Genomic DNA, 18,780 nt, shown 5'->3' with positions numbered 1-18,780 from the left:
GCTAGTTCTTCACATCAGGTGGCCAAAGTATTGGAGCTTCAGCTTCAGTCCTTCCAATGAATATTCAGGACTGATTTCCTTTAGGATGGACTGGTTTGATCTCCTTGCAGTCCAAGGGACTCTCAAGAGTCTTCTTCAACACCACAGTTCAAAAGAATCAATTCTTCGGCACTCAGCATTCTTTATGGTCCAACTCTCACATCCTCACATGACTACTAGAAAAACCATAGCTTTGACTAGAGGTTGTTGGAATGATCAACTGGGATGATTTATATCTATAGGAAAACACATGGTCTGCTCCCACTCATGTATTTAAACACACATCTAATATGTGAATCTGCAAAGAGAGATGTCTGGGAAGATGTTTACCAAAATGCTAATCTTGGTTTCTTCTGGGGTTGAGATTTCTTTTTCTTTCTTTTTAACATTTATTTATTTGGTTGCACCAGATTTTAGCTGCGGCATGTGGGATCTTTAGTAGCAGCATGTGGGATCTAGTTCCCTGACCAGAGATCAAACCCCAGCACCCTACATTGGGAGTGTGGAGTCTTAGCCACTTGACCAACAGGGAAGTCCTGGGATGGGATTTCTTAAGATTTTTTTCCCCTTATTTTTCTCCATACTGCTTGGGCCGCTTTGTTTTGGGGATTTAAGGGGCTTTTTTGGTGTGTGTTACTTTGTTTTTTACAACGATTAAGAATATTTATTAAAAAACATATCTCATAAAATGAGATAATGCATTTAAAAATCACATACAGTAAGTGCTTCTGCTGCTCCTGCTAAGTCACTTTAGTCGTGTCTGACTCTGTGTGACCCCATAGACGGCAACGCACCAGGCTCCCCTGTCTCTGGGATTCTCCAGGCAAGAACACTGGAGTGGGTTGCCATTTCCTTCTCCAATGCGTGAAAGTGAAGTCACTCAGTCATGTCCGACTCTTCGAGACCCCATGGACTGCAGCCTACCAGGCTCCTCCGTCCATGGGATTCTCCAGGCGAGAGTACTGGAGTGGGGTGCCGTCGCCTTCTCTGACAGTAAGTGCTTAATCAATGATAAATGTTTTACTGTGAAAATCTATCTTGAAAAGATAGCTTTTTCAATTCCAGAAAAATCACAATTTAACTATATTTAAATCTCAGAAAGCCTAATTTTTAGGAAATTAGGAATTAGTCAGTGCTGGGTTTAAATCTTAGTTCTATGTCTGTTTTTCCTCCTTTCAATCTTTTTAGATGATATATCTTAAGCAAAACACTTTGCCACTTATAACCTTGGTTTCTCCATCTGTGAAATAAAATGCTTTTCCCCTAATCCAATCACCCAAAATTCTACACAAACTTCAGAACATTTTGTGTTTCCATTTACCTTGAACACACAGAATACCTAGAGTAAGTGTGACTGTCACTCTTCAGAGCCTATAATAATAGAACCTTGCCATGCCAACACAGCTAATTCACTACATAATATCTACTTCCCTTTCTGTTTACCAACAGAACTTGGATTTTATCCAGGGCAGCAATGCGCCCAGTTAAAAATGCTCACCTCAGACTTCACTGGTGGTCTAGTGGTTGAGATTCCATCTGCCAATGCAAGGGACATGGGTTCAATCCCTGGTCCAGGAATATTCCACATGCTGTGGGAACTACGGCAAAGCACCACTACTACTGAAACCCGTGTGCCCTAGAGCCCGTGCTCTGCAACAAGAGAAGCGACCTCAATGAGAAGCCCATGCATGGCAACTAGAGAGTAGCCCCCACTCATTGAAACCAGAGAAAGCCTGTGCACAGCAATGAAGACCCAGCACAGCCAAAAAAACTCACTTCTCAGATTTCCTTGCAGTTAGGGGTAGCCATGTGACCCAGTTTGACCGAAGAGATATAAGCAGTACTCTTATGTTTCTTGTATATTACAAGGAACTTCTAAGAAAATTTGCATATACCTGATCAAAAGGGAGATACTCATCTGATATACATTCTCTGCCCTTGAATATTCCCTCTGTTCCCACCTAAAGCATGGAAATGACATTTAGAGGAGCAGTAGCCATCTTTCCAGCTACAAGAGCCACACATTAAGAATGACAGAGCCAGAAAGCAGAAAAAACCAGATCCTTGCTGACTTCATAGAGATGCTGTCCTAACCCTGGACCTCATACTCTAAATTTCATGTTGCATTAGAAAAACAAATCTTTAGTGGGTTAGGCCACCATTGTTGGGATTTAGGTATATGCAACCAAATGTAGTCTCAAGTAAATATACTATCTTATGGGGTTACTATGAGAAGTCAGACAAGATACTGTTTGTCAAGTACTCAGCCCAGTGCCTGAAACATGGGCATAACTTAATATTATTTGACAAGTTCCAATCTTCTTCCTAAAGAGAGGGAACTGGAAATCTTTCAGAGAGCATGAATTCATAACAGAAAGCTAAGAACTTTATTTGTTCATCTGTAAAGTTCTTAGTGGGCTTCCCTGGTGGCTCAGTGGTAAAGAATCCACCTGCCAAGCAGGAGATGAAAGTTCAGTCTCTGGGTTGGGAATATCCCCTGGAGAAGGAAATGGCAACCGACTCCCATCTTCTTGTCTGAGAAATCCCATGGAGAGAGGAGCCTGGCGTCGCAAAAGAGACAGACATGTTAGCGACTAAAACAAAGCTCTTAGAATGATGCCTGGCACGTAAGAAGCACTTTATAAATATTTGATCAAAAAATACAATCCTAAAAAATGAATACTGAACGCCTGCAATGTACCAGGCACTGTTCTAGACACTTGGAAATACAGACATGAAGACAACGTTCCTGCTGTTAAGGTATCTTCATTTTAGAAGGAGCAGCAGGAGAGGAACAATATAGAAGAAATGGTCATGAAAATAAAGAGGATGATGCGCTAGAGTTACCAGATCTCCTCAGGTGGCGTATACAGGGAAGGCCTCTTGCAGGTGGTGACCTTGGAAGTAAAATCTGATGTGTAAGGAGCCAACTCTTTGGAGATCTGGGAGGGGTGGGATGGGAAACATTGCTGATAGAGGGAGGTTTATCAAAAGAAAGCTCTGAGGTAGTTAGTTATGAGTCTGGCACTATGGAGAAAAAGTCAAATGAACTTATCTATGAAACAGATTCAGGCTCACATAGAGAACAGACAAGTGGCTGCGAAGGAGAGAGGGAGGGATGGAGCTGAAGACTGGTTATTAGCAGATACAAACGATTATACATAGAATGGGTAGACAACAAGATCTTACTGTATGGTACAGGGAATTATATTCAATATCCTGGGATAAACCATAACAGAAAAATAACATTAAGAAAAAAATGTACATATGTATAACTGACCCACTCTGCTGTAGAGCAGTAATTAACATAACACTGTAAATCAACTACATTGCAATAAAAAACAATAAAATTAAATTTTAAGAAAAAGTAGATTGAAGTATAACTTATTCAGATTCTTTTGGTAGTCAGAAGCCTACTGAGTTAGAAGGAGTGAAAAAAGTTGACATTTATGCTAAGAATCCAGGATGACAGGACCCAAGGATGAACATCCAGCTGGACCAAATCTGTACTGCATCCAGAGACTTAAACACTAGTAGGACTCCCCATGCTTCATCTACCTCTCTAACATGGACATGTGTTTCATTCTTATCTTCCTCCTGGAAGATCAGCTCCATCTGCTCTTCTGAACCATAGGGCAGAAAACCATGACCACTCATGTTAGATGGTATAGCTCCAATCACGAGCTCCTAGTCCAGCTTCCCAGGGAAGCTCACTGATTGACAGACTTGAGTCAGGTCCAGAAACAGCACCAGGGCTTCTAGGAGGCCACTGAACTGAGGTCAAGACAAAGGTAGTCACTTGGAAAAAGGGGAATCACTGTGAGCCAGGGACAAACCCAAGAGGCGTCTGCCTAACCTGTAGAGCAGCAGTGCCCAAGACAAATACAGTATCAGACACAAAGGTAAACCACACAGGCTATGTAACATTTTCTAGCAGACACATTAAAGAAGTACAAAGAAGCGGATGAGATTAATTTAAATAATATAATGACTTAATCCAACACACCCCAAATATGATTACTTTAACATACATAATACAAAGATATTTACATTCTTTTTAACATACTAAGTCTTTGAATCCAGGGCCTATTTTACAATTGAGGCACGTCTCAATTCACATCAGCCACAAGTGCTAAACAGCCACACCTGGCTGGTGGCTAGCACAGTGGACATGCAGGTCCAGATTTCTTGGCTGAGATCTGGTGGATGCTGCTACCCATGTCCATCCGGCAGGCCCAAGGCTATAATGATCAAGCACAATCTTCTCTTGCCTTCTGCGGTTGTCATGATTGCGTGTCTGCTCTTGAACTCAGATAAATGTGCAGGATTAATCATCACTGGCTTTTAGAGTGCACACAGCACAAGCACATTTTGCTGCCAAGTTGCAATTACAGAGTTCTTTCTCTGATGGATTCAGAGTTAATGTCTTTGCACTTCCTTTATTCCAGAAATGAAATTAAAGCCACTCAAACACACACACACAAAAGGCCCACAGCAACCTGCAGCTCCATCAGCAAATTGTTCAGCCTTGGTAGGAAGGTCATTAGATGGGTTTTAGATAGAACCCATAAAGCATTAGGAAAACAGATAAATGTCAAAATACTGGTTGCTCAGCTATACTTCAGCTCAGCCTACCCAAAGATAATAAATGTATCTCTCCAAAGGGGGTCTGCTTTCTCTTCGCTTTGCTGTATCTAGGTACTATAATAACCCTTTTTCATTACATACATGTCTCCCCCAAGTGTTAGGCAACACATATGTAAATAGGTCAGGTCTGTTTCATGTCACTTTGATAGGTTGGTTTCTCTTCTATCTGTAGATTTTTCAGGTGCATTTTGTTGAAAAGACCGGATGTGACTGATTTAGAAGTCTTTTATTTCTCTGTCTGGAGGCAATTTGTAATGGTGGCCTCATAATTTGGTAGCTACTACACATCAAGCTGACATGAACTTGGGCAAACTTCGGGAGATGGTGAGGGACAGGAAGGCCTGGTATGGTGCAGTCCACGGTGTTGCAAAGAGCTGGACATGACTGAGCAACTGAGAAACAACAATACATCGAGCACTTATCATACACCAGGCAACATGCTAAATGCTTACACGCACGATGTCGTTTAATTTTTGCAATGTCACCATACCTATGTAATATTATTAACACACCCCCACTTTCCAGCGAAGGAAAGTGAGGTTTGTGAAAGGCTAAGCATGTTATTTGAAGTGATATGGGGTACAAAGTAACACAGCCAAGATTTGAACCCAAGTTACCTGACTCCAAGGCTGTAGCTGTTGATGTCTGAGCGTGAATTTGGCATGGTTTTTGAGATAAAAGTCCATCAGGTCTTGCTTTCAATGGCAAGCACTTTTTACCAAAAGGCATCTTTGAAGCAGGGTATTCAAGAAGAGAGGACAATTGGAATGGGGTCACCAGTGGACAGGGCTTGAAGGTAGTAAAAGGAAACTCCTCTCCTGTGGGAAAAATAAAGACAGATGTGCCAATGCCTTTGAGTGCATTGGGAGAGTGCAGTTCACCAATTCTGGCAAAGAAGAATTGAACTCCAAGCCTCCTCCAGGGTAAACCAGCTCTGACCTTACTCCCTACAGCCTCAAGCAAAGCCACGTGGCTCCCAGAGATGTAAAGATAATGGCTCTGCCAGGCCTCCCAGAAGACCAATTTGGATTAACTAGTTAATGGTTATACACTAGTTTGAATAGGTGAAGGGCCCAATAAAATCTCTACTCAGGCCTTTTTAGCACAGTACTGAGCCCCTGTTGATGACAAATATTAAAGTCAGATTAAGCTCTCTTTAGTTTATGGCTTAAATTGAACCATTTGGAAGTACTAGGCCAGACAAGCAAAACACAGTTGGCTGTTTAATGCCCACATTAAACAGCCAACTCAACTCTGAGAGACAACACCAGTAATGTTCTCAGATTCTGAATTTTTTTTAATTTATTTATTTATGGCTGTGCTGGGTCTTGTTGCTGCTCAGAATTCTCAAGTTGCAGCAAGTTGGCGGCTGCTCTTTGTTGTGGTACACAGGCGTCTCGTTGAGGTGGTTTCTCTTGTTGCAGATCATGGGCTTTAAGGCGTGTGGGCTTCAGTAGTTGCAGTTCCCAGGCTCTAGAGCACAGGCTCAATAATTGTGGTGAGTGGGCTTAGTTGTTCTTTGGCATGAGGGATCTTCCAGGTTCAACGATCTCTTGCATTGGCAGGCATATTCTTCACCACTGAGCCACCAGGGAAGCTCAGATCCTGAATTTAATGTTGGTAATTTTCAGTGGAGGGCAGGCAGCAGATCAACATCTGTCTGATAACTAAATACAAAGATTTGATGTTTATTCAAGCACCTACAATGTACCACACAATGGATTACATCTCTCTGATCAATATTTTGCCTGGACACTGGGAATGCTGCCACATCAGTCTGAACATGGATTTCTCCAACAGTATGTGCAAAACGAGCAGTAAAGCAAACCAGCAAACTATCAATCTTGCTTGAGAGCGAACTATCAATTTCATAGAGCAAAAGAGAAACCGAAAATCCAACAATTGCTCTCTTGAAAGGATGACCCTGGAAGATGGAAATCTTCATTTGCCAAACATAGGGTAAGTAACAGAATTTTTAAGAGCTATTTTGATAACAAATATAAATTGAAAAAATACAGAATATTTTCATTCTTTAAAAGGACCACATCTACTCAGATTTCCACAAGGCAAGAATAATAACTTCCAGTTAGAGATGGAAGTCACATGTCAATAACCTCTCCCTCCCACAAGTTTTTTTTTTAAGTGAAGGCAAGTTTATCTAGAGAGAGAAACATTTCATAGGCCAAATGTGGTCCATCTCAGAAGACAGGCGTGGCCCTCCAACTCTTACCTACAAAAATGTGAAATGTGCAAGTTTCTGTACAAATAACCAGGCAATTGTCCAGCTGGTCTCAAAAGCGGCTAGACCTTGTTAATCATCTAACACCTTACCTCATGTGAGATAAACACAAGAGAAGTCAATGTCAGGCTACAGTATTGTCTCAAACCATGTTTTATTCATTCATTTATTCTTTTACTCATTTAACTAAAATATATTGAGGGTCTACTGTATGCCAGTACTGTTCTAGACATCAGTGAAGAATGAACAAAACAAAGATCACTTGTCTTCCTGGAATTTACCTTTTAGCAACTTCTTTCAGTTCACCAACAGAACCCAAGGACACTTCAGTTTGTAGTTTAACAAAATGAAATAGCCCTTTAGGTAGTATTCAGATTTTTTTACATTGATATGTCCTTTCAGCAAATATTTACTAGGTTACTGGGCTACTCTGGAGCAATACAAATGTGAAGGAAGGTAGCACTCTCTGTCTAGATGGGAATGTCAGCATTTATAGAAAAAAAATTAAGGAATGAAACACCATGAACTAAGCAGAAAGAATGCTGTGGTAAAATCAGAGAAGAATATTCAGCTTCATGGAGGCGGTAACTAGGTGGCATTTGAATTAGGATTTAAAGGATGAGTATGATTTGCACATGTAAAATGAGAGGAGAGGTCAGCATATTAGGATGAAGGGCAGTCTGTAATTGACCAAAAGTAACTGACCTTATTTCCTAATATACATTGTGGTAAAACAAAGTCCAAAAGCTGCTACAGACTGAATGTTTCTGTCCCCCAAATTCATATGTTGAAGCTCTAATCCCCAATGAGATGGGGGCTCTGGGAAGTAATGAGGTCCCGTGAGTGGAGACCTCATGATGGGATCAGTGCCCTTATAGGAAGAATCCTGAAAGGTATTATTCTCTGCTGTATGAGAAGACAGCAAGAAGGCACCATCTATAAGCCAAGACGAGAGCCCTCACCAGAACCAAATCATGCTGGAACTCTGGTCTCAGACTTACAGCCTCCAGAACTGAGAAATCTTTGTTGTTTAAGCCACCCAGCCTATGGCCTCTTGTTCAGTTTGACTAAGCAGCTATATAGCAGTCTAAACTGACTAAGACAAAACCAAAGATTTCAAAGAAGTTTTAAACTTCTTTATCCAAATGAAGTTTTAGAGCATCTGGTACCCTAAATTCAACTAAACACTCAAGGTCTACCTACAATGAAGTCAAAGAGTGGAAAATTGATTTCGTCTCATATGCCCACTGTGAAACTGGCTGCTAGAAGTGTTATGTTATAAATAATCCTAAGGCTTTATTAAGGTTCAGCAGGAAAGGTCCTGTGATTGATTAGTGATGTCTGCCTCAGGCACAGGATTCAGACATGGCTGTTGACTTGCTTGCCATCCCCGGGTTCAGGTCACACACCTGAATTACCCAGTGAGGAAAGCTCTTGATAGAGGTTTTGAAGCTGTTTTAGCATCAGAACTCTTTGTGAAGATGAAATCTTACTCAATGTTCCAATTTTTTTAATCGTTTTTTTTTTTTTGACTGCACCTCACAGCATGTGAAATCTTAGTTCCCCAGCCAGGGGTCAAACCTGTGCCCCGTGAAAACAAGAAGTCTTAACCACTTAACCAGCCTTAACTACCACCAGCCAGCGAAGTCTCGACATTCCAATATTTTGGAGTGGGGCTGCCCTCCCTGAAACAGGGAAGGGAGTAGTCTAGAGCCCCACCCACTTGCCCTCCTCGTCACTCATCAGAGAGGTACTAGGAGCACAGCCTGAACCATCACCACTTTATGAGACTGTGGCTTTCTGTGTTACCAGAGAGCATTTAGCAATTTGTTCATATTAAATTCCACAAGAGGGATGATCATCACCATTTTATAGATGCTGAGATTCAAAGAGGTGAAGGGCTAAGCCCCAGGATCCTCCCTCTTATTTAGGCTGGGGTCTCAAATGTCTCTCACTCTGCGGCTCCATTAGAGCTTGTCTTCTGAAGAAGAGAGCTGAGTTGAACCGAAATAAATGTAAGGAAAAGGGGGGATGATCCTGCCCCTCTGTGTCAAATTCTGTCTCACTCTACCTTCACCTGTGTATCAATTCCACAAGCCCCTTCATCAGTGACACATTAGAGGTTTGCAATCCGGAGCCACTCGGGCTCTAGCATGACTCACATTTCCTCCTCACTGCAAGAGCTGAGGCAACTCGCACAACCTTCCTCCCCTCTCCTTGGCTATTCAAGAGAACCTGTCATCTCTACCCAGAGGAGAGCGTGGGGTGGAGCTGCAAAGGGCTGACACGGTGGTCAAGGTGAGTCCCCGAGTAAGGCGTTGACAAATGACAGCTCGTTTGTTATCTCACCATGCTCACGCATCATCCCCACAACACTTCCAGCCTGGGCCTCAGCGGGACCTTCCCTCCCACCTCTTCTCCCCTCCTACCTCTTCTCCCCTCACCCACGCTGGCCTCTCTGTAACCCCTTCCATTTTCTGCACTGCAAGCTGAGATCTTTTAATAACATATGTCTGACTGGGTCACTCCTTTGCTCAAAACCCTTTAACAGCTTCCTGTTGTCCTTGGTACCTGATGGAAAGAGTACTTACTTGTGAGAGTGTGTGGAAGTGTGCGTGTGTGAGTGTATACACACACACTCCTGCAAGGGAAGATGGTTTATGGTACTTAAACTGAGACATTACAACAGTATAGGCTCCATTTGATGCACAGCAGGGTATACGTCTTGTTCATGTATATTAATGTAGGTCCTGACTCACTCCACCAAGGGACTGGAATGGCTGGGTGTTCAGTGTGCTTCCTGGGCAGGCAACAATGGGAAGCATTCTCAGCTATGCTTTGAAAACATCAATCCTGTTATAGAAACCAACTACAATGCAAAATAATAATAAATGAGTATTTTATTATCCCAAAAACTTGGACAGTAAACTAAGAAATGACCTGCCTGAAGAGGTGCTCTGTCACAACCTCCAGAAGATTTCTGGATCAATGAAAGAGTATTCTGAGGAGCACTGGGAGAAATTGAGTCATTACCTAAAGCAGTCACGTTCCTGCTCCAGCCCTCCTCTTCACGTTACTCAGGGACACTTGTTTATTTTTAGAGATCTTCATCATTTTCAATTACACAGGAACTATACCACTGGGGAGCGGGAAATTTCTCCTTCTACCCCTCTTGAATTCTTGTGGCTGGACTAAAAATAAAATTCACAAGAGAGATTATGGGAGAAGAAGAAACAAATTTCAATTCATGCACATGGAGGTCCCATAGAATTGGGACCTAAGAAGTGGCCAAAGCAGGCAGCTTTTATAGGTTTTAGACAAACAATAATGTGCAAGGAACTGACAGGACAAAGAAAGTAGGTTTGGGGTGATCAATTAGTGAAGAATCTAAAAAGCCAGTTTGGACTTGGGGCAGTAAAGGAGTCACAGGTTTGTATATACAGGCTTCTTAGCCTGACCTTCTATCTTTGGTGATAAGGGTGTCCTTCTACCTCCAGATGCAGGGAGGGCACCTTTCACGTGAGATGGATTTCCTGCTTCCAGGGAGACAAAACAGGAAAGTTAGGGTGTCCCTCTTGCATTGAAAATGAAAGTCGCTCAGTTGTGTCTGACTCTTGGTGACCCCATGAACTATACAGTCCATGGAATTCTCCAGGCCAGAATACTGGAGTGGGTAGCCTTTTCCTTCTCCAGGGGATCTTCCCAACCCAGGGATCAAACCCAGGTCTCCTGCATTGCAGGCAAATTCTTTACCAGCTGAGCCACAAGGGAAGCCCAAGAATACTAGAGTGGGTAGCCTATCCGTTCTCTAGTAGATCTTCCTGACCCAGGAATTGAACCAGGGTCTCCTGCATTGCGGGTGGATTCTTTACCAACTAAGCTATCATGGAAGCCCCTCTTGCACAGACTGCTTCTAAAGTAATTTTAATTCAAAAGAATCAATATGCCATAGAGGTACATTTGGGGGTGACCTTCTCTGGATTGCAACAACATGAATATATTTTTTGCTAAAAAAAATGTTAAACAATATCCACTCTCTACTCAGAAGTACCCACAGTAGCCAGTTTGGTATTTTGTGTCTTTTGTTTTATGGGGAAGTTGTTTTTGCTGTTTTCCTACAGGGGATGTATTCTCGGTACTCTACAACCTGCTTTTCTCATTTGACATTTTTGTTTTGGCCTATTTCCCTTTCCAGGTATGCAGATCTACATTGTTCTCTGTAATCACCACATTCTGATTCCACTGAATGGGTGTACTGTACTTTATGAATGGGTTTTCCTCTGAATGAACATTTAGGCTGTTTCTGATTTTTTGTTATTACACCCAATGCTGTATGTGAAAACTATGCACAGGTAAAGACAAATTCTCTAAAACAGAGAAGAGGAATTTTTGAGGTAAAGCATATATATACACATTTAAAATTTTAGGAGATACTCCCAAATTACCCTCCAAAAAGAAAGTTCAGGGATCTCCACTAGGCAGTGACATGGTTATACAGGACTGCTGTGTTCATACTCTTGGAGATTGTGTGGCCTAAAACTGATATAATGTTCACAAGCAAAAAGAGGCAAGCAAATTCATAGACTAATACAAACTCTAAAAAATAAAGCACCATTTTCACTGTCATTAGGGATTGGGGGCAGAGAATGGGGAGCATAAAGGATTTGTCAGAAGAACAATCCCTTCCTCACCTTTTCCTCCACCAGGCTCTGCTCCTCTTCCTTCCCATTACCTGGTTGAATAAACCAATATGAAGGGAGAGGGAGAGGGGGGCTTCAGACAGGGCAATTGAGAGCAAAAATTGGTATGTGCTGTAACACTGACTTTGGGGCTTCCCTGGTGGCTCAGTGGTAAAGATTCTGCTTGCCAATGCAGGAGAAGCAGGTTTGACCCCTGGGTCAGGAAGATTTCCTGGAGAAGGAAAAGACAATCTACTCCCATATTCTTGCTTGGAGAGTTCCATGGACAGAGGAGCCTGGCATGTTGCAGTCCATAGCGTCACAAAGAGTTGGACATGACTGAACAACTATACAACTAACACTGCTTTCAAGAGGCTGCCATCACCAGACTCTGTGAGCAAACTGCCAGTGGCTGATTGTACTGACCCAGATGGAAGTTTGCATGCCTTGAGCATCTCTCTGGAGACGCTCTGCTCCTCAGCTTGTGATGTAATAAAATCATGAGTATCCTGATTTCCCCAAGTCTTCTAGCCTTCAGACATTATCTCTTCCTTCAATAACCAATAAAAATGGCTGCTTTCCCCATTTCACATCCTGTGGCAAAGACACCTCCCTTCTCAGGATCTCTATGAGTTCCAGGGTTGCTTATGTGTCCCTGGTTACTTCCTGTCCCTGTCCTGTTCCTGAATCTGCTCCTGGCCTCTCAGCTCTCATACCTCTCTCCATGCTCATCACTGCTGCTATTCCTTCTTTAGTTTTCCCAAATACCAAGTTCTTCTGCAGTTTGTGGGTAAAGGAGAAGGGTCACAACACAATGTCAAACAGAAAACATTACAACAAAGACCACCAGGCACCACTCTTCTGAACAACTCCTTGACCACTGTTCCCTGGGGGAGCTGCTGACTGAACTTCTCAGGCCCTGGCCTCATGCCAACTTGCCAGGTCACCTCCTCTCTCCGAAGGCCCTCTGCCATGTCCCCAGATTTCTTTCAATTTCACCATCCAGCTGTTGAGAACAGCTTCTCAACTCCTACTGCTTTCTTATTCAGCCGCATAGTTGACCTCTCCTGGTCTTGTGGAGTGCTTGACAGGCCCTATCTGCTCACATCCAGGCTCTGCTACCTCTGCCTATTTGGCCCTCGGCACGGTACTCAGCCTCTCTCAGCTCCAGTATGTGACAGGGATTGCACCAAAATGTATTTGAAACGCTTAGCACAGTCCCTGGATGTGCATCTGGGCATCCATCATGACACCATCTCTCATGCTGGGAAATGATGCATTGAGGCCTTTACCTCTCAGAAGAGCTGTTACTGCCCTGAGTTCTGTCACCACCCTGGGACATGTGCTGTGCTGTGCTTAGTCACTCAGTTGTGTCTGACTCTTTGTGACCCCATGGACTGTAGCCTGCCGAGCTCCTCTGTCCATGGGGACTCTCCAGGCAAGAATACTGGAGTGGGTTGCCATGCCCTCCTCCAGGGGAACTTCCCAACCCAGGGATCAACTAGCAGCTGGCTTTTTAAATATTACTTTCTTTCCTATTAGTTGTAGAAAAGCTTCCTTCAGTTTAACTTCTTAAAGATCTTACTTGCGAAATGTACTAGTTCTCAGGGGTTTCATGAAGAATGGTAAAAGAGGTACTTGAGCAACTTAAATGCTCTTCTTTCAGGCCACAAGGCAGAGATTCAGTACAACCTTCCCCCTCTTTGCCCTCTGCTATCCACCCCTTCACAGATGGCACCTGCACCCAGCCAGGAGTTCAAGGCAGATACCTGGGAAGTCCATCCGTGAGTTCACCTTTCCCTTATCTCCTCTCCCCACCCCCACCAAATCCCCAGCAAGCCCTGTTGGGGCTTCTCTATACATACCCCTCCCCCAGGCCAGCCCCATGCACTGAGGCCACTGCAGCCAATCCTTGCTGGACCCCTGGCTTCTGCTCTTGCCTTCCTGCATTCCATTGTCTAGCAGGCTAGCAAAGCCATTTGAAAATCTAAGTCAGATCACTTCCCTCTCTTACTTAAAACCCATCAGAGCTTCCTGTTGCCTTCAGAGTACAATCCAGGCTCTGGGGAAAGGCTGTGATCCCGCAGCTGCCTCTCAAGCTCCATCCCCCGCTGCTCTCACAACTCACTTCCTTTCTCCTCCTCTAAAACCCTGGAACATTCCTCATACCCTGTGACAACTCCACGTATCTTTCTCAGCTTGACAATTTCTGCTTAGAAAGACCTTCCCTGACCACCCACTCTAGCTCAGCTGACCCCCTCCAACTGCTCTGTATCATCTTGCCCGTTTACCACCTTCCAAGCCTCTCTGTACTCATTTGTTACTGTCTTCCCCCTAGAAAACTGTGAGCTCCCTGAGGGCAGGTGCTATGTCTTGTTCACTGTTTTGCCCCCTTCCCCTGGCACAGTAGGTACAAAATATATATTTATTGAATGAATGAACAAACATGGATGGATGGATCAACCAGGAAAATGAGGAGGAAATTTCCAGGAGAATGTGTGGTCTATGGACACACTCCAAGGGTGGGGTCCCCAGGGAGCTCTCTCTCCACACGGGAGCCTGGTTCCTCCCTGTGAGACAGGTGTAGATGGGAGCCAGGAGTGACAGCCCTGAAGTCTTGGGGGCCTCCGGCGGCTTCCGGAGAAGGCAGAGGGAACGGCTCCCCATCACTCAGAAACGCCTCGACTGCCTCAGGGAAAGGGCAGAGCTGCTGTCTCCAGTGCTGATTACCACACATCGGCTGCCTTCCTCCACCCACCAGAGAGCCCACTGAGTTGCCATAGCAACAGAGGACTGTGCCAGAGTCCAAACAGGGATGTCTGCGTCTCCCAGCATGTCTTCTAAGGAGGGCGAGAAGGCGGGGCCGGGGGTGGCGGTGGGGTTGGACCACAGTCGTGCCCTGGTTCTGCCTCTGGTCTGTCCTGGTCTCTAAGCAAATCACCTCCTCTGCCCCTTACCCCCACCTCCCCTCAGAGCCTCCTCCTCTGTGTGTTCTCTCTTCTGCAGGGGAAGGAGAAGGGAGGGATGGCCTCATCTTTGTATCCCATCCAGGCCCACATATTGGCCAGAAGAACAAAGGACAAGGGCTCTGTGAGGGCTCACGGCTCTCAAGACTGCTTTAAAAACGTTTTCTTTTTAAACACCACTTTGTTGGTCTAACTGGTCACCTCCTGGAGTTTTTGAGGCTTTGTTGGCTGCCTTTTTGGTATCCCTAAAGGAGCAAAACCTCGCTTTTACTCCCCAGAAGCTAAATGGCCTTTGGAGAAGCTGCTGAGCAGCAGTTTGTGTCACGTGTCAAAAGGATGACAATAGTATCTACCACTCGTTGAATGTGTGAATACATCTCTTCTCTCAATCCTCACAACTGCCCTGGAGAAAAGGTGCTATAGTCTCTCTTTACATGTAAGGAAACTGAGGCTCCCTTGTTCCTGGAGTCACACTGCTGCTAAAAGGCCAAATGGTCATCTGACCACTGCCCTTTCGGATGCTGAAACCCAAGTCGTGGCCACTACTCTATACTGGGAGGTACCAACAGCTCCAGGAAATGACCACAGTGAGTTCCACCGGCCCCAGCCAACCCCCTTGGGTCCTCACGTGGCCCCATCCTGGCCCCAGCACTCAGCACTTGTTGGCTCAGGCCCCAAGTCACATCACCCCCACAGGGATCTTGACGGCAACTCGCTCAGAGTGGGAACAAAGGCAGCTTTTTTAGCCCCTTCTTTAGAAACCTTGACTCCAAGCCACAGAAGCAGCCCCTCAGATTGGCTGCTACCATGGCAACTGGCTGCTGATCTCTGTCCAATTATGTCAGCCCAGAACTGCAGTGCCTCCGTGTCCATTTCCTGTCCAGCTCCCCAGCCTGCTAGCCCAGCCCCTCTGACCTCCAGGCAGCTTTGAATGCCTACGCTTTCTAATTACAGCTGCCTTTCAGTTCCCTTGTCCCGGTGGAAACCTTTGTAATCTGCATTAAAGGACTCCTCCTCCCAAGAGCCCATTTTTCATATTTGGCCTCTGGCTCTTTATCTGTGGTCTATGAAGCACTGATTGTATTACCCAGCCTGGCCCCCAGCATATGCACTCAGTCGATGCTCAGAGAGCTTGGACACAAATTTCAACTGAATTGTCTGGCACCAAGATCTTTCTGCTGCAATCGTGATCTTGTATGGGTTTACAGTGGCTTGATTTCAAGTCTGATTTCTTCATTCATTCATTCAATGAGCCATGAACACCTACTACATTCTAAGCAATAGGGTTACCATATTAAACAAGACAGAATTGAACTTTACATTTTTCCCAGGGGAGAGGGATGATAAAGCAAACAAATAAACAAATAAAATTTGTGGAAGCAGGAGCTGTGATGCAGGAGCTAAGGGGCTCCAATCCTAGGCTGGACGTTTCCCTTTGTCCTCATCTAAGCTCCCAACTTGTGGAGGGAGGGGCCCTCCAGAGGAGGGGGTGGGCAGATGGTATTTGGTGTCCAGTGGGCACTTCTGGATGGAAGTGGCAAAGACCAACCTCAGGGAGAGGGGTTCTTTAGGTAGTGACACAGCTGCAGATCTGAGGCCTGGCAGTTACCAGGACTCCATTCTCACTCTGTGTCCTCTCAGGACATCAGCATCTTTCCTTCTCATTGCTGTGGCTTTTCCCACAAGTCAGGAAGTGTGGCTGCTGACATACCTATGAGTTTTACTTTTCACAGTCTCAGTCATGGAAGACAGCCTGACCTCAAGCACTCTTCCATTTCAAGACCAAAACACCAAGAGCAGAGACTCATTGCCCCAGGTGAGAGGTTCCCAGGCCTGGTCTAACCAGAGAAAGCCAAGGATGGGATCAGAGTATGACAAGGGGACTCCTAAGTTCCAGTTTAGTGCTCTGTGGTTGGGGGAAGGCAGACCATTCCAGGGTCTTCTAAACCACTCTTACAAAGTGAGACCCACCACAGTGTGTGCCCCGCTCCACTCCCTCACCCTCACCTCACCCCACCCCATTTCATATTCTAATGGCCTCATCTCTGTTTCAGAGAGGAAGCTTTGTGGGTTGTGCCCCAGTTCAGTCCCAGCTCTTAAGGCAACCCTCTGATCTGGGGGCTTCTCTGCCCGCCTCACCTGCGTCGCCCTCATGTGGAGTCCCACACACTTCATGCATGAGAGTAAGTCACCATCAACACTGGCAGGGACAGCAAGTATTACTGAAGGTCAGAGGGTAACAGAGACCAAACACCCCACTGCTCAGAATAAGAGCAACCTGTGGTTTGATTCTCATCATCTTCTATCCTTAGAGCTCAGTCTGAGGGTCTTATCTGGTTCCCCTCCCTCCTGACCTCACATCGCACACTGAGCTCACAGTAGGCACCTGCAATTTCCTTATTACTTTCTACTGCAGAGGCGTTCAGCTATCTGCTTCCACTCAAATCAGGTTCCCAAGCCAACCCTGGATATCCTAAGAACACACTAAGGTAATTTGTTCAACTAAAAAATCTCCATGCTGAGCCTACCTAGGACAGGAGAAGCTTTGGAACTGCAGTTACTGGTTTAACTTATCCACTCTCAAATGCTTAGGGCTCTCATCCCCAAGGACCAGAGCAAGGACAGGAGGTGGGGGCAGAGGAGTTCACCTGCAGACTCTGATTTGACCTTAGGATAAGGCCTGTCCTCCTCAGTGCTGAGCTCTTGTAAGGCTGACTGGGAAAACTTACATACGGTATATTCCACTAGGCCTTCTTTGAGGTGACATCTTAAAAAAGATGCACACCATGAGAGTTGTGAGTTAAATTTTATTTGGGGACAAAATGAGGACTGCAGCTGTGGAGCAGTTTCTCAGAGCTATCTGAGGTGCATCTCCCAGGCTGCAATCCTCATTTTGTCCCAGATAAAACTTAACTCACAACTCTCATGGTGTGCGTCTTTTTAAGGTGACAGAGGTTAGATGGGGTCATGTGCTTGGATGCCTGAGACTTCAGGGATGGGCTAGCAGGTCACACGCTACTCAACACCCAGAGGGGGACACAGAGGAAGGACCAGTGGCTCCCAGACTGCAGAAGTTGGGGTCGCCTTAGCAAGGGACACAAGATTGCATTCAGGGAAGAGAAACAGTAACATGGCTCTGTTACCAGGGTTATTGCCCCAGAATCATACCCCCCTTCCTCTTATCTAAGGTTCAGGAGGAAGCTACAAAGAGGAAAAAAACAACTGGTTAGAACCAACTAAGCCCAAGATGGCAGAAGACTTGACTTTCAGTAGTCCTTGAGCCTCTATATTCTCATTTTAATACATTAGCATGCTAAATGACATATCTGTCAGTACCACAACAGTCGACAATTGCCATGACAACAACTGAAAAGCCCGTAGAGGGCTGAAAAGGAGAGCTGCCTTCTGGATCCAAACCACACTCCTGTTCTCAGATAACTCATGAATATTCCCCACTCTTTTTAATTCCCTCCCTTTTACCTCGACCCTCCCATATTTGGTGGCTCCACCAGAAATGGGGTGGAAGTTGATTTGTGAGCTACGTTCCTGCTTTTCCATTCTTTGGCTGCTGAATAAAGCTAGAGCTGCTCCAGTCTCAGCATCAGTTTCATTATCAGCTACATGTATCTGATCAGAAAAAGAACCTCCTGGACAGGACAAAGGGTCTTGGTCTGGGCTAGGACCCCAGCACGAGTCCAGTCGACCAACGCAGTAACAGATCCTCTCTCCCACTATCAGTAAGACTGCCAGCTGAAAAAGTTCAAATCCATGCCTGAGTTTCCAGGGCCTGCACTTTTCACCCTCAGTGCCATGGGGCTCAGTAAATGCTGGCCGACTTGCCTCCTCTGCAGCTCTCTTTTGGATTTGTGAAGATTCAAAGATGACAGTCATCTGGGAAGATGTGCCTTACATGTTTCCAGCTGCCTGAAGCTGTTTCTGTGAATAATCAAAGACTTCCCTGTGACCTCAAAAAATCTGTGCAGAGGTAGACTGCCCACAAAGGGCCCTCGTGCTCAAGTGCCTTGACTTAGAGGCTATTTTTAATCTTCTGGAAGGATGAGGGGCAGGGATGGGGAAACCAGTTGCCCATGCCACTTTTCTCCTGTACTCCCCCCTGGAGAGTTCATATGAGGAGTTACCAAGATCCTGGTGCTCATTCTGTAGAAGGCTGCTTCCTTCTCATCAGCTCAGTTTCCTAGAGTCTAGTTTT

General features: G+C 45.0%; 1 long non-coding RNA gene across 1 annotated transcript in view; it reads right to left on the bottom strand.

Moving 5' to 3' along the window:
- Window positions 1-2,403: 2,403 nt before the first annotated feature.
- Window positions 2,404-18,780, bottom strand: part of LOC109562151 (uncharacterized) — a 57,365-nt gene continuing 40,988 nt past the window's right edge. The window contains exons 5-6 of the long non-coding RNA XR_002181132.2: window positions 9,959-10,116; window positions 2,404-6,353 (exon numbers count right to left, since the gene is read on the bottom strand). This is a non-coding gene — a long non-coding RNA (uncharacterized lncRNA). The remainder of the gene's footprint in view (window positions 6,354-9,958; window positions 10,117-18,780) is intronic.

Source organism: Bos indicus, chromosome 7, assembly GCF_029378745.1.
Source record: "Bos indicus isolate NIAB-ARS_2022 breed Sahiwal x Tharparkar chromosome 7, NIAB-ARS_B.indTharparkar_mat_pri_1.0, whole genome shotgun sequence".
NCBI classification, from domain to species: Eukaryota; Metazoa; Chordata; class Mammalia; order Artiodactyla; family Bovidae; genus Bos; species Bos indicus.
This window is presented reverse-complemented; position numbering and strand designations above follow the sequence as displayed.